The sequence below is a fragment of the Rattus norvegicus genome, chromosome 1 (genome assembly GCF_021556685.1).
Source record: "Rattus norvegicus strain SHRSP/BbbUtx chromosome 1, alternate assembly SHRSP_T2T, whole genome shotgun sequence".
Classification (NCBI taxonomy): Eukaryota; Metazoa; Chordata; class Mammalia; order Rodentia; family Muridae; genus Rattus; species Rattus norvegicus.
In genome coordinates, this window is record NC_141534.1 from 65,690,001 (window position 1) to 65,707,475 (window position 17,475).

Below are 17,475 nucleotides of genomic sequence, written 5' to 3' on the forward strand. Positions count from 1 at the left end.
TCTGTGATTTCAGTATCCAGCACCTCTGGACTTATCCTATAAGTATGACCAGATTAACAGGGCTGTTGATTTTCCATGGAGATGCTTGTTTACATTTTTACTTAATCCACATCTTATGTTCAAGAGGAGGGAGAGCAGCTTGCTGGCTTTGCAGCAACACACATTGACCCAGAGTGAAGGTTCTCTCTGTTACTGATTCGAATTCCTGAATCATCATGACATTTTGCATGAGCTATCCTCCACTGTCTCGGGCATTTGAGTACTCCTTTCCCAGTTGCTGACTCTGTTTGGGAAGACTCAGGAGGTGTGCCCTTGCTGGAGAAAGAATGCCAGTGGGGCTGGGCTTTGAGGTTTTAGTGCTCTGCACCACTCCCTGTGCACTCTCTGCTTTGTACTTGTGATTCCAGATGTGAGTCCTCTGCTTCCTGCTCCTTCCACCGTTTAGGTGGTAACAGGTGGTCTGTGAAATAGGATCACTAATCGCCTACATGTTTTATAGTTTGCTGTGCTCATGGCATTTCTGTCACAGAAATACAAATGTAACTAATGCAGAAGGGGATGTGATAGAGCGGACTCTTGCTCCGTGATACCTGACCATGCCAGTTTGTGCTTGTTACTTGTTTTGGAAAATATGCAAGAATTCAGAACTTTGAACTAGAAGTGGCCCAGTGCCACTTCTAGTTTAATGGGGTATACTGGCAGGAGCTTGGGAGTCAGGAGTGCCAAGACCTATCCAGAATGTGGAAGCACAGGACAAGGAGATTCAGAAGGCAATAATATTTGTAACTGGCCTGGGATAATTTGTATGATGCTTTTACAAAAATGTGGCTTCCTTCAGCCCACATCGTAAAAACCTACCTGAGGCTAAATTAAAAAGTAATAAACAAATTTCTTCGATGAAAATTTGAAGAGAGCCCAGTATGGCCTCTGTTATACTGAGGTTATAGGACTTCAATGAAAAAGAGTAAATGGGGCAAATAGAAATGCAAAATGTATAGTTTACAGAGAAAAAGACACTGGGAAGATTAATATTTTAGCCAATGCCTAGGCCAGAAGAGAGCCTGCAATTACTTAGGAGATTAGAACCTTAATAAGAGGCCATGTCTCCTCAGGTGAAGACATCACTCAATTAACCTCGTAATCTGTGGTAGAAAGTGACTTACTTAGGGTTTACCTGCTATTAACAGACACCATGACCAATGCAAATCTTATAAGAAGAACACTGCTTTGGGTTTGGTTTACAAGTTCAGCAGTTTGGTTCATTATCATCAAGGTGGGAGCATGGCAGCATCTAGGCAGATATGGTACAGGAGGAGCTGAGTGTTCTACATCATCATCTGAACGCTGCTACTAGAAAACTGATTTTCATGCAGCTAGGACAAGGAACGTAAGGGTCACATCTACAGTGACACACTTCCTCAATCAAGGCTACACCTATCCAATGAGGGCTCATCTGCAAATAGTCCCACTCCCTGGGCTGAGCATATTCAAATCAACACAGGAACATTAGGCATTTTCAGTTCCTGAAATCACCTGTGATCAGAAGCTGCTGCTACTGTGGGTCATGGGGCCCAGGGTTTTCCAGAACTCAGGCATCTTCTCATGTACTCTCATCAGTCACTGGGAGTAAGGAAGCTCAGCAAAGGACTGCTGTGTGGGCTGAGACAGCTGAGAAAGTGTGCTTGGGAAGGTGTGTCAATCTTCATCTCCACATGGAGATAGCATGGGGGTTAACTGACCTTACCTGACCAGTTTCCATGTTTGGTACCCCTGGACCATATTCATTGTCAGGTAGGAAAGTGTTATTTGGCACCCAATGTCATGTTGTGCTTATCATGTACCCAAAGTTGATAGATGACTTAAGAATGTAGGCTTGAAAGGTATCCAGTTTCTATTCTGGGAAGGAGACCAGCAGGCCTGAGAGGAACAGGCCTCATGTGCAGAGGGATGTACCATCTGTACATGGTTGGGAGAAGCTCAGAGAAGGTTAGTCAAAGCTGTCTATCCAGTAGAGGTTAGTTAACTGTGAAACTATCACTAACAGTAAAGGTAACTTTGAACTCTGAGGAAGAGAAGGTTTGTTGCCATTGTTTGTGGACCATGCTTCAGAGGTGATGAGACACAGAGAAACTGTGTCTTGGGTTCATGCCACGAAGCTTGCTAGCTGAGCACTTCACATCTTAAGTTGTGTATGTCGTCAGGGCCCTTACACAAAGGTGATCTAGTGACAGTGTCTTGCTTTATTTGTAGCAATCACATGAATTTAAATTTCCTACTTGTTCTTGTTCTTAAAAACTCACTGATTAGTTTTAGCTGAGACTCCTGGGACACTTTTCTCTCACATGCTGTAAGTTTCAAAGATTTGGTGATTAACATAAATAACTATTCATAGGTGAACACAGGGCCCACACTGACCTCACCTTGCTATCTGGAACTGTTATTCCTGAGCCAAGGGTCTCAAGGGTCTCTGCCTCAGAAAGAAATGTGGAAAAGTGATCTCATAATCTATTCACATTCCTTGTGTCATCCAGAATATCTGCTAGAATGAGAGGATCCTTCCCTTCTCAGGACAATGTAGAAAATGATTCCCCAGGAGGAAAGAAAGGGCCACTACCCGCCTCTGTGGCGCAGTCCCTGGTGTTCACTGTAATGTCACCCAACAGTCCCACCTTGAATCTCCTGTTCCACTTAAGCATGGAGCCACCCTTTTATTCTGGGAGATAAACAGGAATCTCCAGCTAGGAACAGTGGTCCAAACATGAGGTTAAGTGAAGGCAGTGAGAATGGGGTATATACATTAAGGGTCTCTGATTGAATGATTCTGAACTTAATGTACTTCCTACTAGAGTCATCTGTAAGTGATATGTAAGCTTTGTATTAAAATGTACCTTTACGTCCAAGATTTCATGGTAGGTCAATGCCCTACACTCTCTTAAAGATAATTTAAGAACTGCATGAAGAAGAGAAAATACTGATCAGAAAATATTCCTCGGTGTACAAGACTGGTTTACATGCGCAAGTCTCTGTGCTCAACTCAAAGAGCACACAATATGCATTAGAAAGTAGATGATAAGAACTCTCTCTCTCTCTCTCTCTCTCTCTCTCTCTCTCTCTCTCTCTCTCTCTACCTCACTTTCGATCTATCACTCTCTCATGGGTGTGTGTGTCTCTGTGTGTGTGTGCATGTGTTTGTGAATCTTTGTCTGTGTGTCTGTCTGTCTGTCTGTCTGTCACTCTCTCTCTCCTGTGTGTGTGTGTGTGTGTGTGTGTGTGTGTGTGTGTGTGTGTGTGAGAGAGAGAAGGTGAGCTGAGGGTCTGCATGCCGAGTTGGAACAAGGATCCCATGTTGATTGACTCCCACCTTGACAAGTATCATGTTGTTGGGATGACCAGCATGTGACTATTGGGACAAGATAGAAGTGTTTACAAAGCCAACAGTTTTGACCGATTTATGCAAATTAGGGCAGATTTGAGAGTACACTTAGGAGTTTTAAACTTTGTTTGAAAAAACAAAAAACAGTGATCTTGGAATAGTTTCTTTGGAGTATACCGCCAAAGGCCAAATTTTATCTGATTGTTGGTGAGCACCTGTAGGTTTTTGTGTTCCTCATGTAATATCCCTTAGGTTTGGGTCAGACAATGTAAACCTTATCATTTCCACTGTTTTTAACATCTCAAATGATGTCCCACGTTCTAGGTGCCAATCCACAAATGCCCACTCCTACATCTCCTCCCTCCTCCCTCCATTGTGCCACTATGATGCTGCTCCTCAACTCACCCAACTTTTCAAAACCCACCACCCCAGCCTCCTCCTACGTTCGAGCATCACATCTCCACAGGACCAAGGGCCTTCCACCCCTTTGGTTTCAAATAATGCCATCCTCTGATATATATTGGTTGGTGGTCTATTTTCTGGAAGCTCTGGGTCATCAGCCAGCATATATTGTTCTTCCTCTATTGCAGGACCTCCTCTGTCACAGGACATCCACTGTTTAAGCACCACCACTACCTCAGGAAGTCCACTGTCTGTGTGTCAACTCCACTGTTACAGGACCACAAGTGTCTCAACACTTCAACTATCACAGCACTTCTACTGTTCAGGAGCTCAAGAGTCTCAGCATCTCAAGTGTCACAGGACCTCCTTTGTCCAAGAACTGGACTGTCCAAGCAACACTACTATTGCGGGACCTCCACTGTCACAGGACTTCCACTGTAGGAGCACTACAACTGTCTCAGGACACCCACTGTCCTATCACCTCCACTATCCCAGGAATTCCACTGTCGTAGCACCTCCCATAGCAACTACAGTGTTTCAGGACATCAACTGAAGCAAGATCTCCCATGATGCTGCAACTTCACTGCCACAGGATCTCTACAGTGACAGGAATACCCCTGTATCAGCAATTCCAATTTTGCAGGACCTCCACTGTAGCAGAACCTTCAATTGTGCAGCAGCTCCCCTGTAGGTAGATTGACCTCCACGATCTCAGTGCCTCCACTTTCAAAGGACCTTCACTGTCACAGAACCGGCGCCATTTCAGTGTCTCCACTGTTGCAGGACCTACCTCTTCACAGGATCTGCACTGTTGCAGCAACTGTAATTTCAATTTTTCAAAGTCATTGCTGGTTATTATATTTGAGGCTGAATGAAATGTGATGCTACTTTTGAAAGCATAAGAATTTGTTCTATAGCTCTTGTGATAAATGCCGTGTGTGCTAGGACCACTAACCTATGGAAGATTTCATGAGCTCATACCACTCTCCACCTCACTTTGTGGAAGCTGGTGTTTTTAGAGTGTGATAAACTTCAGGTGAATGGATGCATTCAGCTGCACCACGCTCTAGAGTGGGCTACACAGCAGTCATATTGAGTCCTTGCTGGGAAGAGAAGAAATCCAGAAGAGGGAGAAGGCTTGGGTTGGGGGAAGAATCATAAAATACTTAGAGGATATAAGAAGGTAAGAATTATGGGGAACAGGAAAACAGAGCCAGAGGAAGAATGAGCACAGAGCAAACTGGGAAGGACAAAGTACAAAGGCACGTGGGTTTTGCCATCTGCGTGTTCTCTGGACAATCTCCCTTGGCCTCATTTCTGGGAGAAAACTCTTCCTCCACCCCCTTGTAAGGTTTTATTCTTGAAGGAAAGCAGCCACACAACTTCATCAGTGAATTTCCCCATTGTAATTGGTTCATCCTTTAATGCCTCTGGGAAATCCCCAGCTGGGGAATGTCCTGCTCTCTGCTGAGAGACAGCAGGAAAGTAGGTTGTCTTCTGTTTTCTCGTTGCTACAGCTCTTCTAAGTGTGGCTAATGGTTGAGTGAAGACACAGGACACTTCTGGTGTGTATGTATGCTTTGTTCACTGTGGGTGTTGTCGGGAGTGTCCTGAAAAGAAGAAGGGCATGCCCAATGGCTCTTTGCTTCCTCTTTGACTAGCCTTATGATCATAGGGAGACACTAGGTCATTGGAAGATGAGTCTATGTTGTGTTCACTTCTGTTCCTATTTAGTCCTAGAGGGAAATCAGCAAGGGTAGAGAATGGGACCGTAACTGGACAAAGCTGCTGAGCCTGTGTTGTGAAGCAATTCCTGTGTATAACTTGCTGTTACATTAAGCAATAGGATGCCATATTCTGGTTATACCTTTTTGATGCAATGAATCTATAAAATTTTACCTCAAACCTCAATATATTACGTTTCTTCCTCTTTTGGAGTATCTGGCATGAGAGGGATCACTTCTTCATAAGGATTTGTGAACCTCTTCCAGTTTTCATTGACCAGGGGTACATCATCACCTCTGTGACTGTCAGCCCATAGTTCGGATTGACTTTTATTAAGAGGCTAAGCTGCCTCTTCTGACACCCCACAGTGAACAGGGTACACACCTGCTACAACCTGTCTTCTGAACTGTTGTATGACAACAGAGTCAAATACAACAGTGAAATATAAGCCTACTCCTAAGATCCATACGTTGTTTTTTTTTTTTTTTTGCACCATCATAAAGTTGTCCTAGGAAGAGATCAGGTGCATCAATAGGGTAAGCAACATGCTGCCAGTTCAGCATTTGCCCAGGTTTGTCTTGAGTTGAAGGCCAAAGTCGATGCTTTTGACTTTTCCGTTCTTCTCTAACAAAATATAATCTGGTTTCGGGTCACTGTGAACTTATACAGTGCCCATAGCCATAGATAAAGCCTGCTAACATTTGCCTAAATATTTCCTTGGCTCCTTCCTCCTCTCGGTGGAAAGATTTTCAGATGTATTTGTAAAGCTCTAAAATTTCAACCAGTTTCACGATAAGTTATTAGAATTGTCTCAGACTCAATTGGAGAAGCAAGATGATGTTGGGGTGGATGAAAAACTTCATTATATTTGCCATGGTCATGTTTGGCTGGCACCATTGCTTCTTCTTTGCATGCACTTTGATAACCCCTGTAGCAGAACTTCCACTGTCCCAGCACCTGAACTATCCCAAGACCTCCACAGTCAAAGGACCAATATTGTGGTAGGGCGTCTGTGGTCAGGCAACTCCTCTGTCTCAGACCCTCCAAATTGCAAGACCTTTATGGGCACTGGAAGTCACTGTCCCTAAACTTCCACTGTTGGAGTACCTCAACTATAACAAGGACCTCTACTATTGTACAACCCCCTTGTCATAGCACGTCTATTGTTACAAAGTAGTCCACTGTCAAAGGACCTCCAGGGTCTCAGCCTCTCCACTGTTACAGGATCTCTACTGTCTTAGGACCGCTGCTGTTGGAGGACCTCCTGTCTCTCAGCAACTTCAGTTTGTTGGAGCTCTCCTATCAGAGGACATTTACATTTTCTGTACTTCCAGTGTCACAGCTGTTATAAGAACCTCCGTTCTCACAGGACCTCCAGTGCGTCAGTACCTCCACTGTCCAAGGACTTTTATATTGTAGGACCTCTACTGTCCTACAGAATGTCCACTGTCGCTAGATTTCCACTGTCACAACACCGCAACCATTACAAGAACTGCAATTTTGGCATGACCTCCAGTGTTCCAGCCCCTCCAGTGTCATAGGACCTCCACTATCACAGGACGTCCACTGTCTCACCAAGGTCAATTTAAAGGACCTCTACTATAACAGGATATCCACTGTAGCTGGACTTACACTTTTGCAGTACCTCAACTGTTGCAGGACCAACAAGGTTGCAGGACATAGACCCTCTCAGCAGCTAGAATTTGCAGGACCTCTACTGGCACAAAAATTCCACAGTTGCTGGAGCTCCACTGTCACTGCAAATGCACTGTCTCATGATATTCACTGTTGCTGGACCAGTAGTGTGGCAGCACATCCATTTTTGCCAAGCCCCTCCACTGACGCAAGACTTCCACTTTTGTAGCACCTTCACGGTCCAAACAAACCAACTCCTGCAGGATCTCCATTGTCTCAGGGCATTCACTAATGCCAGCTCTCCAATGTTGTAGGATATCCACTTTCACAACAGCTAGAATCTTGCAGGACCTCTACTGGCAAAGACAGTCCACTGCTGCTGGCTCTCTACGGTCAGTGCCAATGCATCGATTCATGACCTCCATTGTCACAGGACCTCCACTTTTGTAGGACCTTCACTGTCCAGGCAAACTGCAGGATCTCCAGTGTCTCAGGACATTTACTGGTGCAGAGCCTCCCTTTATTCCAGACTTCAACTATTCCAAGGTCATCTACACTGTCTTAGGACCTCCAATATTGCAGGACCTCAAATGTCCCAGGACCTCAGGTGACATAGCACCTCCATTGTCCCAACACCCTTACTGTCTCAGAACCTCAATTTTCCCACGACCTGTTCAGTTGCATGACCTCCAATGTTGGAAGAACTGCACGGTATGAGAGCCTCAACTGTTGCAGGACCTCCAATGTTGTAGGAACACAATATTCCTACACTGGACCTACACTGTCCATCACCTTCACTTTCCTAGCACCTCCACTCTCACAGGACCTACACTGTTGCAGGAACTCCATTGTCTGAGCACCTGCATGTCTCAGGACCTCGAATGATCCAGAACCTCTAATGGTGCAGGACCTCCACTGTCACCAGACTTCCACTGTCTCAGGACATCCACTCTATCACCAACTAGACTTTTGCAGAACTTCTACTGGAACAGGATCTCCATTGTGGCTGGTCTTACATTGTCTAAGGCCTCCACTATCACAGACTTTCAGATGAATTTGTAAAGCTGTAGAACTTCAAAGAGCTCCATGAGAAGGTAGACGTGTCTCAGACTCAATTCCTTGGTGAAGCAATATGAATTTGGGGTGGATTAATATCTTCATTATATTTGCCATGGTCTGGTCTGGGTGGCATCCTTGCTGCTTCTTTCCATGCATTTTGATAACCATTGTAGCAGTACTTCCACTGTCCCAGAACCTGCACTACCCTAAGAACTCCCTTGTCACAGGACATCCACTGTGGTAGTACCTCGGCTGTCAGGAAACTCCACAGACTCAGTACCTCCAAACTGCAAGATCTCTACTGGCACAGGAATTCTACTGTCCCTGAACATCCACTGTCACAGCACTTCAACTGTTTCAAGGACCTCTATTGTCGCAAGACCTCCTATATCATGGTTATAAGGACCTGCATTGTCAAAAGACCTCCATTGTCTCAGCCCTTCCACTTTCTCAGGACCTCCAAGCAGCAGGAACTCTACTGGCACAGGTTATCCATTGACACTGCTTTTCCACTGTTGCAGGACCTCAACTGTTATAAGGACCTCCACTGTGGCAGGACCTTCAGTGTCTCATCAACTTCACGGTGAGCAACACCAATGTGCAAGACCTCTACTAGCACAGTATATGCACAGTATCTATACTTAGACTGTTGCAGTACCTTAACTGTTGCAGGACCTCCAATTTAGAACATGCACTCTTTTAGCAGCCAGACTTTTGCAGGACCTCTACTGGCACAGTAATTCCTCTGTTGTTGGACCTCCACCGTCAGTTCAATGGCACTGACTCATGACATCCACTGTTGCGGGACCTCCAATGTTGAAGGATGTTCACTGTTGCAGGGCATTCCCTGTCAAAGGACCTCTGTTGATGCAGGATCTCCACTTTCACTGTTCTAGCAAACCAACTATTGCAGAACCTACAGTGTTGGAACAACTGCATTGTATCAGGACATTTACTGTTGCATGACCTGTAGTGTGGAAACACCCCCATTTTTACCAGATCTCAGCTGTCCCAGGCCCATCTCCACTGACTGAGGACCTCCAATAATGCAGGACATCCAATATTTCAGGACCTCAAATGTGCCAGGACCTCAACTGATGAAGGATCTCCAATATCGCAGCACCAAAACAGTCACAGGACCTCCATTGTCCCATCACCTTTACTGTCCCAGCACCTCCACTCTCACATGACCTACAATGGTGCATAAACTCCAATGTCCGAGCAACTGCACTGTCTCAGGACCTCGATTGTTCCAGAACCTCCAATAGTGCAGGACCTCCACTGTCACCAGATCTCCACTGTCTTAGAACATCCACTCTATCACCAACTCGACTTGTGTAGAACCTCTCCTGGCACAGCATCTCCATTGTGCCTGGTCTGACATTGTCTCAAAACTTCAGCTATCACAGGAATTCCACTGTAGCAGGACCTCCTCTGTCTAAAGACAACCCCTATTGCAGGACCTTTACTGTGCAAGGAACTCCACTGTTGCAGGACATCCATTCTTGCAACACCTGCATTGTCTCAGGACCTCCACTGTACCAATCCCATCTCCAATGTCTCAGGACGCCCACTCTTTCAGGACCTCCACTATTGCATGATCTTGAATGTAAAAGGACCTTCGCTATCTCAGTGCCTCCACTGTTGCACGAACTACAATGTCTCTCAGTGCCTCCACTGTTGAAGGACCTACAATGTCACGGGTGCTGCACTGCTTTATCAACACCACTATCACTTATTACAAGGCTTTGCTGGTTATTTTGAAGCTTAATGGAGAATGATGTTACTTTTGACAAAATAAGAATTTGTTCCAAATCGCTTGTGATTAATTGCCATATGTGCAAGGATCAGTTGCCCCTAGAAGATTGCATGAATCCATAGGCCTCTAGACCTCACCTTGTGGGAACTGTTTCCTTTTGGTGGTGATACCGTCCTGGTAAAGGCATGGGGTAACAGGACAACTCTGAAGTCTGGGGTACACATCAGTCATATTGAGTCCTTGTTCGGAAGAGGAGAAATCTAGAAGAGGGAGAAGAATTGGCGGAAGAATGATACAGTACTTAAAAAGTTAAGACAGAAACGATTTTGCAGAAATGGATACCAGAGACAGAGCTAAGCAACACAGAGCAAACTGGGTAGAACAAAGCACAAAGGTACCTGTCCTTGCCTGCCTGCCGCTTATTTTTTGGATGCTGTCTCCAGCCCTCATTTCTCAGGAGAGACACTGTCCTGCCCAGGAGAGTTTTCTTGCTTGATTGAGCACAGGAACACTGCTTCATTTGGATATTCCTAATTTCTTGGACCATCCCTTGAATCCTCTTAGCCAGCCACTGATGGGGACAGATTCGCCCTCTCCTCATGCACAGAGAGATAATAGGTTGTCTTCTGTGTTCTCATTGATGCTTCTGTTCGGCCTGAGGCTGCTTGTTGAATGAAGGAAGAAGACACTCTGGCATGTATGTTTTGTCCAGGTCATCTGTAGTGGCCTGTGAAGAAAGCCAGTCCCAGTGGTTCTTCTGAAAGCTCTATGACTAGAATATAGACAAAGGCATAAATGAGGCCATGGGGTTGACAAGTCCAATGTGTCAATGGTGGGTTGGCTTCCACTCCTCTGCAGTCCAGTCCTAGAGGGACAGCAGCATAATCATTAAGGGTAGGGAATGGAGCCATTACTAGACTCACTGTCTGAGCCTGGGTATGAAGCCAGGCATCAGAATAGCCTGTCCTTCCAGTAAGCAGTTGGATGCCATGATCCGCTTAGACTTTCTTTGATGTAAAGAATCTTTATGTCTTGTGTTTTGAATGGAACATGTTGCACTACTTCCAAAATTCCAGGGTGTGGCCTGAGAGGTATCATTTCTTCATAGGGATTTGGGAAACGCTCCCAATCTTCTTTGAAGCAGGGGTGCATTATCATGTCTATGACTGATATTTCTGGGTTTGACTGTTATTAAATGCTAAGCAGGTCATCTAGCTCTCTTGACACCCCACAGTGGTCAAGATGCACACCTGCCACAACCTGTCTTTTCAGCTCTTATATGAAAACAGAGGTAAATTTTTCAGGTACCATAAAATGTAAGACTAACATTCATATGTGGTTCTTTGGACCATCATAAGTATAACCCAGGAAGAGTTCAGGGGCATCAAAAGTGTTAGCACCGTAGTACAGGTTCAGCATTTGCTCTGGTTTGTCTTGGGTACTAAGGCCAGTGTCGATGATTTTGACTTTATTGTTCTTATCCACCATTTTATTTGTTTTGAAGTCCTGTATTTATTCTGTGCCCCTGACAGTAGATCCAGGCTGCTAATATCTGCATAAGTATTTCCCATGCCTTGTCTTTCACTATGTAACCATACTTTCAGATACATTAATGAAGACATTGAACCTCACACAGCTCCATGACAAGGTATCTACTTGTTTTCGTCTCAATTATTGAAGATGATGTTGGAGTGGTTAACCACAATTGTCATCATTGCCGTGGTCATTATTGGATGGCATAAGTGCTTCTTCCTCTTAAGGACTTGGAGGCCACTGTAGCAGGACATCCACTGTCTTAGCACCTGCTTTTTCCCCACACCTCCACTGTGCTGACTGTCCAAGCCTATTTTGTGCTGTCTTGCCTGTGAACTTCCTGCCTTTGCAGAAGGAAGTAGGATGCCATGGTCTGGTTATAATTTTGTTCAGTTGAAGTGTCCTTAGTTTCCAGCACTTGGAATCCTATATATTCCATTGCTCTTATACTTACAGGGTCTGGCCTGAGGGGGATCAGTTGCTCATAGGGATTTGGGAACTGCGTCTAGCCTTAGTTGAACTAGGGTTGCATCATGACCACAGTGACTTTTGGCCTATATCTAGGGTTGACTGTCATTAGGAGGCTAAGTAGGTCCTTCTGACACCACACCAGAGGCACCACACACTCCTGCTACAACCTGTCTTCTCAACTCTAGAATGAAGAGAGAGTCAAATGGAAACTTTCTGACTGCCATGAAATATAAAACTCCACCTAAGCGTCAAATTTAGTTCTTTGGAACGTCATAAAATTTGCCAAAGAAGAGTTCAGGAACACAAAAAGTATAAGTACTGCAGTGCTGGTTCATCATTTACCCTGATTGGAATGGGATACTAAGGCCAAAGTTGGTAATTTTGACTTTCCCATTGATGTACAACACAATATTCTTTGGCTTTAGGTGCCTGTGAAATATTGTGTGCCCATAGCAGTAGCTCATCACAGCTATTATTTACACAATATTTTGCTGGCCTTGCCTTGCTCTAGGTAGCCATACTTTTGGGTGTATTTGTAAAGCTGTTGCCCTTCAACCAGCTCCATGAATAGATGTATTGTTTTGGTCTAAATTACTTGAAGAATCGAGATGATGTTGGGGTGATCAACCATCATCATCACTGCCATGGTCATTGCTGGCTGGCATTATTTCTTCTCTAATACAAGGACTTTGTTGGACACTGTCACAGGAACACCAGTGTGGTAGAAACTCTGTTGTCAAATCAACTCCACATTCTCAGGGCCTCCAAATTGCAGGGCCTCTCCTGGCACAGGACATACACTTTCCCTGTACTTCTACTCTCACAGAGTCTCAACTTTTCAGGACCTGAACTATTGTAGGACCTTCACTGTTGCAGAAAATTGATTCTCTCAGCAACTAGTATGTTGCAGGACCTCAGCTCGCAGAGAAATTCCACTGCTGCAGGACCTGCAATGTCAATGTAAATCTAGAGTCTCAAGACCTCCACTGTTGCAGGAGCTCCAGTGTTGTAGGATGTCCAATTTTGCAGGGCCATCACTGTCAAAGGACCTCCTCTGTCACAGCCTAGACCTTCAGACTTAACTGTAAAACTAGTGGCATTCAAGTAGCACCATGACAAGGTATTATCTTGTCTCAGACTCAATTACTTGCGTAGTGAAATGAAGTTAGAGTGGTCAAAAATCATCATCGTTACAAGCACTTTGATGTGCACTGTAGCAGGACATCCACTGTTCCAGTGTGGCTTCTGTCCCAGTACCTCCACTATCACTGGACCTCCAGTGTCATAGGACCTTCTCACTAACAGCGGCTGCATTTTCAGGACCCTCAATTTTCAGGACATCTACTGTCACAGTATGTGTACTGTTGCTGGACTTTCATTGTCACTGCACCTAAACTGTCACAAGGTCATCCAATGTCACAGAGCAGTGTCTCAGCACCTCTACTCTCCCAGGACCCCACAGTCACAGGACCTCCAATAACTCAGGAAATCCAAGTTCCATTACCTCAACTGGCACAGCATGTCCACCCACTGATGTTGGACTTTCACTGTGGTAACACCTCAACTGTCACACGAAGCCCACTATTGAACGACCTCCACTTTTCAGGACATCTATTTCCTCTGAAACTAGAATTGGCAGGACCTCCTCTGTCACAGTACGTCTACTGTCGAAGCACTTCCACTATCACAGGACCTCTAGTGCTGCAAGGCTTTCACTATTATAGCATTTCTATTGTCGCCACACCTCTACTGGCTCTCCTACACCTGTACTGTCCCATCACCTCCTAGGTCAAAGATCCTGACTCGTGCATCAATTGAAGTTTTTCAAGACCTCCACTGTAGCAGCATATCCACTGTCCCAGCTGCTACTCCACTGTCAAAGGACCTGAAATGTCTTAGGAACTCCACTGTTACAGGACCTCAACTGATGAAGCACCTCAACTGTCACAGTACCTCCACTCTTGCAGTACCTCCAAAAACTCAGCCACTCCACTGTCACAAGTCTTCCAATTTGAAGGAACTCGACTGTTGCAGCACCTCCACAGTTGTCGAAGCACCATTGATATGGCACTTCCCCTGTCCTGGGACCTCCATAGCTTCTACTCTATATTCTGAGGACCTCAACTGTTGAAGCACATCCACTGTCCCAGGACCTCCATTGACAATGGACCTCATTGTGTCAGGAACACCACTTTTGCTTGGTCTGTCCCTATAACCTCTGGGCTGGCACTAGCTGAGGACAGACTTTCTCCCTACTGAGGCATACCAGGAGAGTAGATTGGCTTCTGTGTTCTTATTGCCATTGTTCTTCTCAGTGAGGCTGATTATTTAGTGTATTTAGGCGACACTGGAGGCATGGATGCATGTTTCTCCAGTGTGGGTGTCATCTGGAGTGGCCTGAAGAGAGAAGGGCAGCACCAGGGGCTCTTATGCCTAATCATGGACCAGTTTATGGCCGCAGGGAAACAGAAAGCCATTGGAGGATGATGAGACCAGTGTGCTTAGGGTGGGGTAGCTTCCACTTTTCCTTGAGCCCAAAGGGAATGAATCATTATCATCAAGGGTAGGGAATAACTGAACTCAATGTGTGAGCCTCTGTTGTTCAGCCTTGCACCTGGAGAACTTGCCAGGACAGTAAGCAACATGATCCCATGGGTTGATTATACATTGTAATATCTTAGGCTCTGGACTCAATGTGTTCCATGTCGTCCACAATTACAGGGTCCTGTGTGATGGAGCTCAGTCCTCATAGGGATTTGAGAAAGCCTTCCGGTCTTCCTTTAACCAGCGGTACATCATCACATCAGTGACTGTCATCCTATATTTCATGTTGAGTATCATTAAGAGGCTAAGCAGGTTATCCATCTCTTCTAACACCCAACAGGTGGCAGAATACAATTGCCACAACAAGTCTTTTCAAATCTAGTATGAATACAGAGTAAAGATCTTAACTTAATAAGTACCATGTAAAACTAAGGTCCAAATGTCATTTTGTGGACTATCATAAAGTTTGCTGGGCAAGAGTTGAGGAGTTCCAAAAGACAAAGCACCACAGAGCCAGTTCAGCATTGCCCTGGTTCAACTTGTGTTCTAAGGCGAAAGAAATTCTACGATTTTAACTTATCCATTTATGTCCAACATAATCTTATATGGTTTGAGTTCCCTGTGTACTATACCATGCTCATGGCATTAGCTCACAGTTGCTCTAATTTGCCTAAATATTTGCCTGACTTTATCCTCCTCTACCTTACCCCCATTTTCTGGTGTTTTCATAAAACTGTTGTCCTTCAATGAGCTCTTACTTGGGGAAATAAGATGCTGTTCAGGTGGTCGACCATCATCATTGTCTCTGCCTTGGTCATGAGTGGCTGGCACCATTGCATCTTTAGAAGCAGTTTGATGGTCATGGGGCTGCCAGGGAGCTGATGGTGTGGTATTGGGACCTTGGCGTTGCTCCTGTGTCCCATGGTCCTTAAGTCTTTGTATTGACAGTGGAAGTATACCTCCTCAGAGATTCTGCTCAGGTCTAGGGTGTTGTAACTCCTCCTTACTATGTGTAAGCATTGTAGTTAAAAACTACAAATATTCCCTAGAAATAACTTAATAAGAATAGAATAAAAATGATGAAAAAGATGTAGTGAAATTACTATATGTGTTAACTCAAAATGAGCAAAATGTCTTGTGGATTGCTCTTTGTATTTTTGCTTTCCCAACAGGGTGGACCTGTAGTGCAATAGATCACATATTCAGATGATGTCAGGTGAAATAGTAATTAGCCAAATAAAGGTTACTTCCTCTGATTGGACAATGGAAGGAAAAGGTAGAGCAGAATGCATTGGAAAAGGGAGAGAAAGAAAAATAGAGATGGAGGATGTGGGCAAGAAGTAGATGGAGGAGGAAGAGGTTGAAAAAGGAGCAGACCCCTGTGGCCTGGAGGAGCCACAAGTAGCTAGAGATTTCATAATGGGCAATAGAGTGGTGTAGAGGTGTATTTGTCCAATCTAATCGCACATTTTGTCGTTATATTATTGAGTTTTCTGTTCCTTGCATGGGCGTTTTTGGTTTGGAGATTTACCCATGTAAATCTGGTTAGTATAAACCTCTGGTATTTTCATTTCAAATGACTAAGGCAAGTCCTGTGAGAGGAACTTTACCCAGCCTTCTGCAGGCCAGCCAGAGGGTGTGGGTGGGATGAGAAATGCAACAGCACTCCAGGCACTTCAGTTAAAATTTGTTTGGTTAAAGTAGCAGACTAACAGCAGGAACCAAGACAAGATGGCTGCATAGAACTAGCCATGTAGGGTGAACCTAACCACTGATACCAGAGCATAGAATGAATTAGCATGGGTTTAATTTAAAACTACATGCAATAGATGACGTCGAGTGTGGTAGTCAACAATCCACTAGGGAGTTAGGATTCTTGTCCTAGGGATGAGAGAATTAGATTCCTGAATGAGCAGAGATGAGTCAAGGGACTCCAGCACATGGGAATCTAAACACAGGGATAGACAGACCCAAATCAGGCTCTGAGTTCTCCTCCTGTAAAAAGAATCAGTATAATGAATGGCTCCAGGCAGAGAGGGAAAGTAAAGGGTGCCTGCTTTTAATAAAGTTTGGTTTAGTTGTTGCTAATTTGGTTTAATTGGATAGAAGAGGACACAATTTTGGCCTCAGTCACCTGGGGAATTCCTCCTGAGGTTCAGAGCTAACTCAGGGAAAATGGGCCCAGATTATCTGGGAGCTCCTGCTGTGCAGGGAGAAGCTGAACTAACAGAAAAACTACAACCTGCAAAGCAGACAACAGAGATTGGATGAGGATAAAATCCTCTAGGAAAGTCTCAGTGTCTCACAGGATGCTCCTGTTCTCTCAAAAGTGGGTTCAATATCCTGGCCTGGCAGATTAGAAAAGGCCGGAAAGAAAGGTTTCTACTGTGCTTGTTTGGTTTAGTTACTTTGTTGAGAATTTAATTTTCAAAATGTGTGTGATTTTGAATTTTCTGGTTATTTTACTATTTTTCTGGGAAAGATGTCAAGCTAAAAATCTTTCTGGTTACTGGCTAAAGGACATGCTAGTTTGGGAGAAAGACCTTATGTTTCTGCTTATAGGAAAAGTAATTAGGCCCTGGACTCCTTCCAGAGTTCTCTGGATCAGAAAGGGCAGAGGGAGCCACCCTGAAGAACTAGAAAATTCTAGAGAACCAAACAAGAAAGGTAAAGATTCCTTATGCCATCCTTCACAAGGCATGAGCAAAGACTTAGGATTGGTTATTATTAAATTTGGCTCATAAAAAGACTATCTTTTCACATGCTCAAACAAAGAGCAATTTCATCTTCAGTAGTCAAGGTATTTTATGTTAAACTGGTTCACAATCGGCTTAGCAATCGAGCCTTAGGATGCAGAGTAACAAGTGCATAGAAGTAGCCATGCAGGCTGCGTGAAACTCTGATGCCTGTGTTTAGCCAGACTTAGTGCTGGGTTATTTTAAAATTGCATGTAGCATAATGTGCTTGAAATGAA

The 17,475-nt window shown here is 44.5% G+C and overlaps 1 pseudogene across 1 annotated transcript in view; it reads right to left on the reverse strand.

Moving 5' to 3' along the window:
• LOC148007169 (sperm motility kinase Y pseudogene) overlaps nucleotides 1-15,335 on the reverse strand; it is a 22,562-nt pseudogene extending 7,227 nt beyond the window's left edge. Inside the window, exons 1-2 of the transcript XR_015648554.1 lie at nucleotides 15,209-15,335; nucleotides 10,091-10,213 (exon numbers count right to left, since the gene is read on the reverse strand). The product of XR_015648554.1 is annotated as a sperm motility kinase Y pseudogene (transcript). The remainder of the gene's footprint in view (nucleotides 1-10,090; nucleotides 10,214-15,208) is intronic.
• Nucleotides 15,336-17,475: the final 2,140 nt, after the last annotated feature.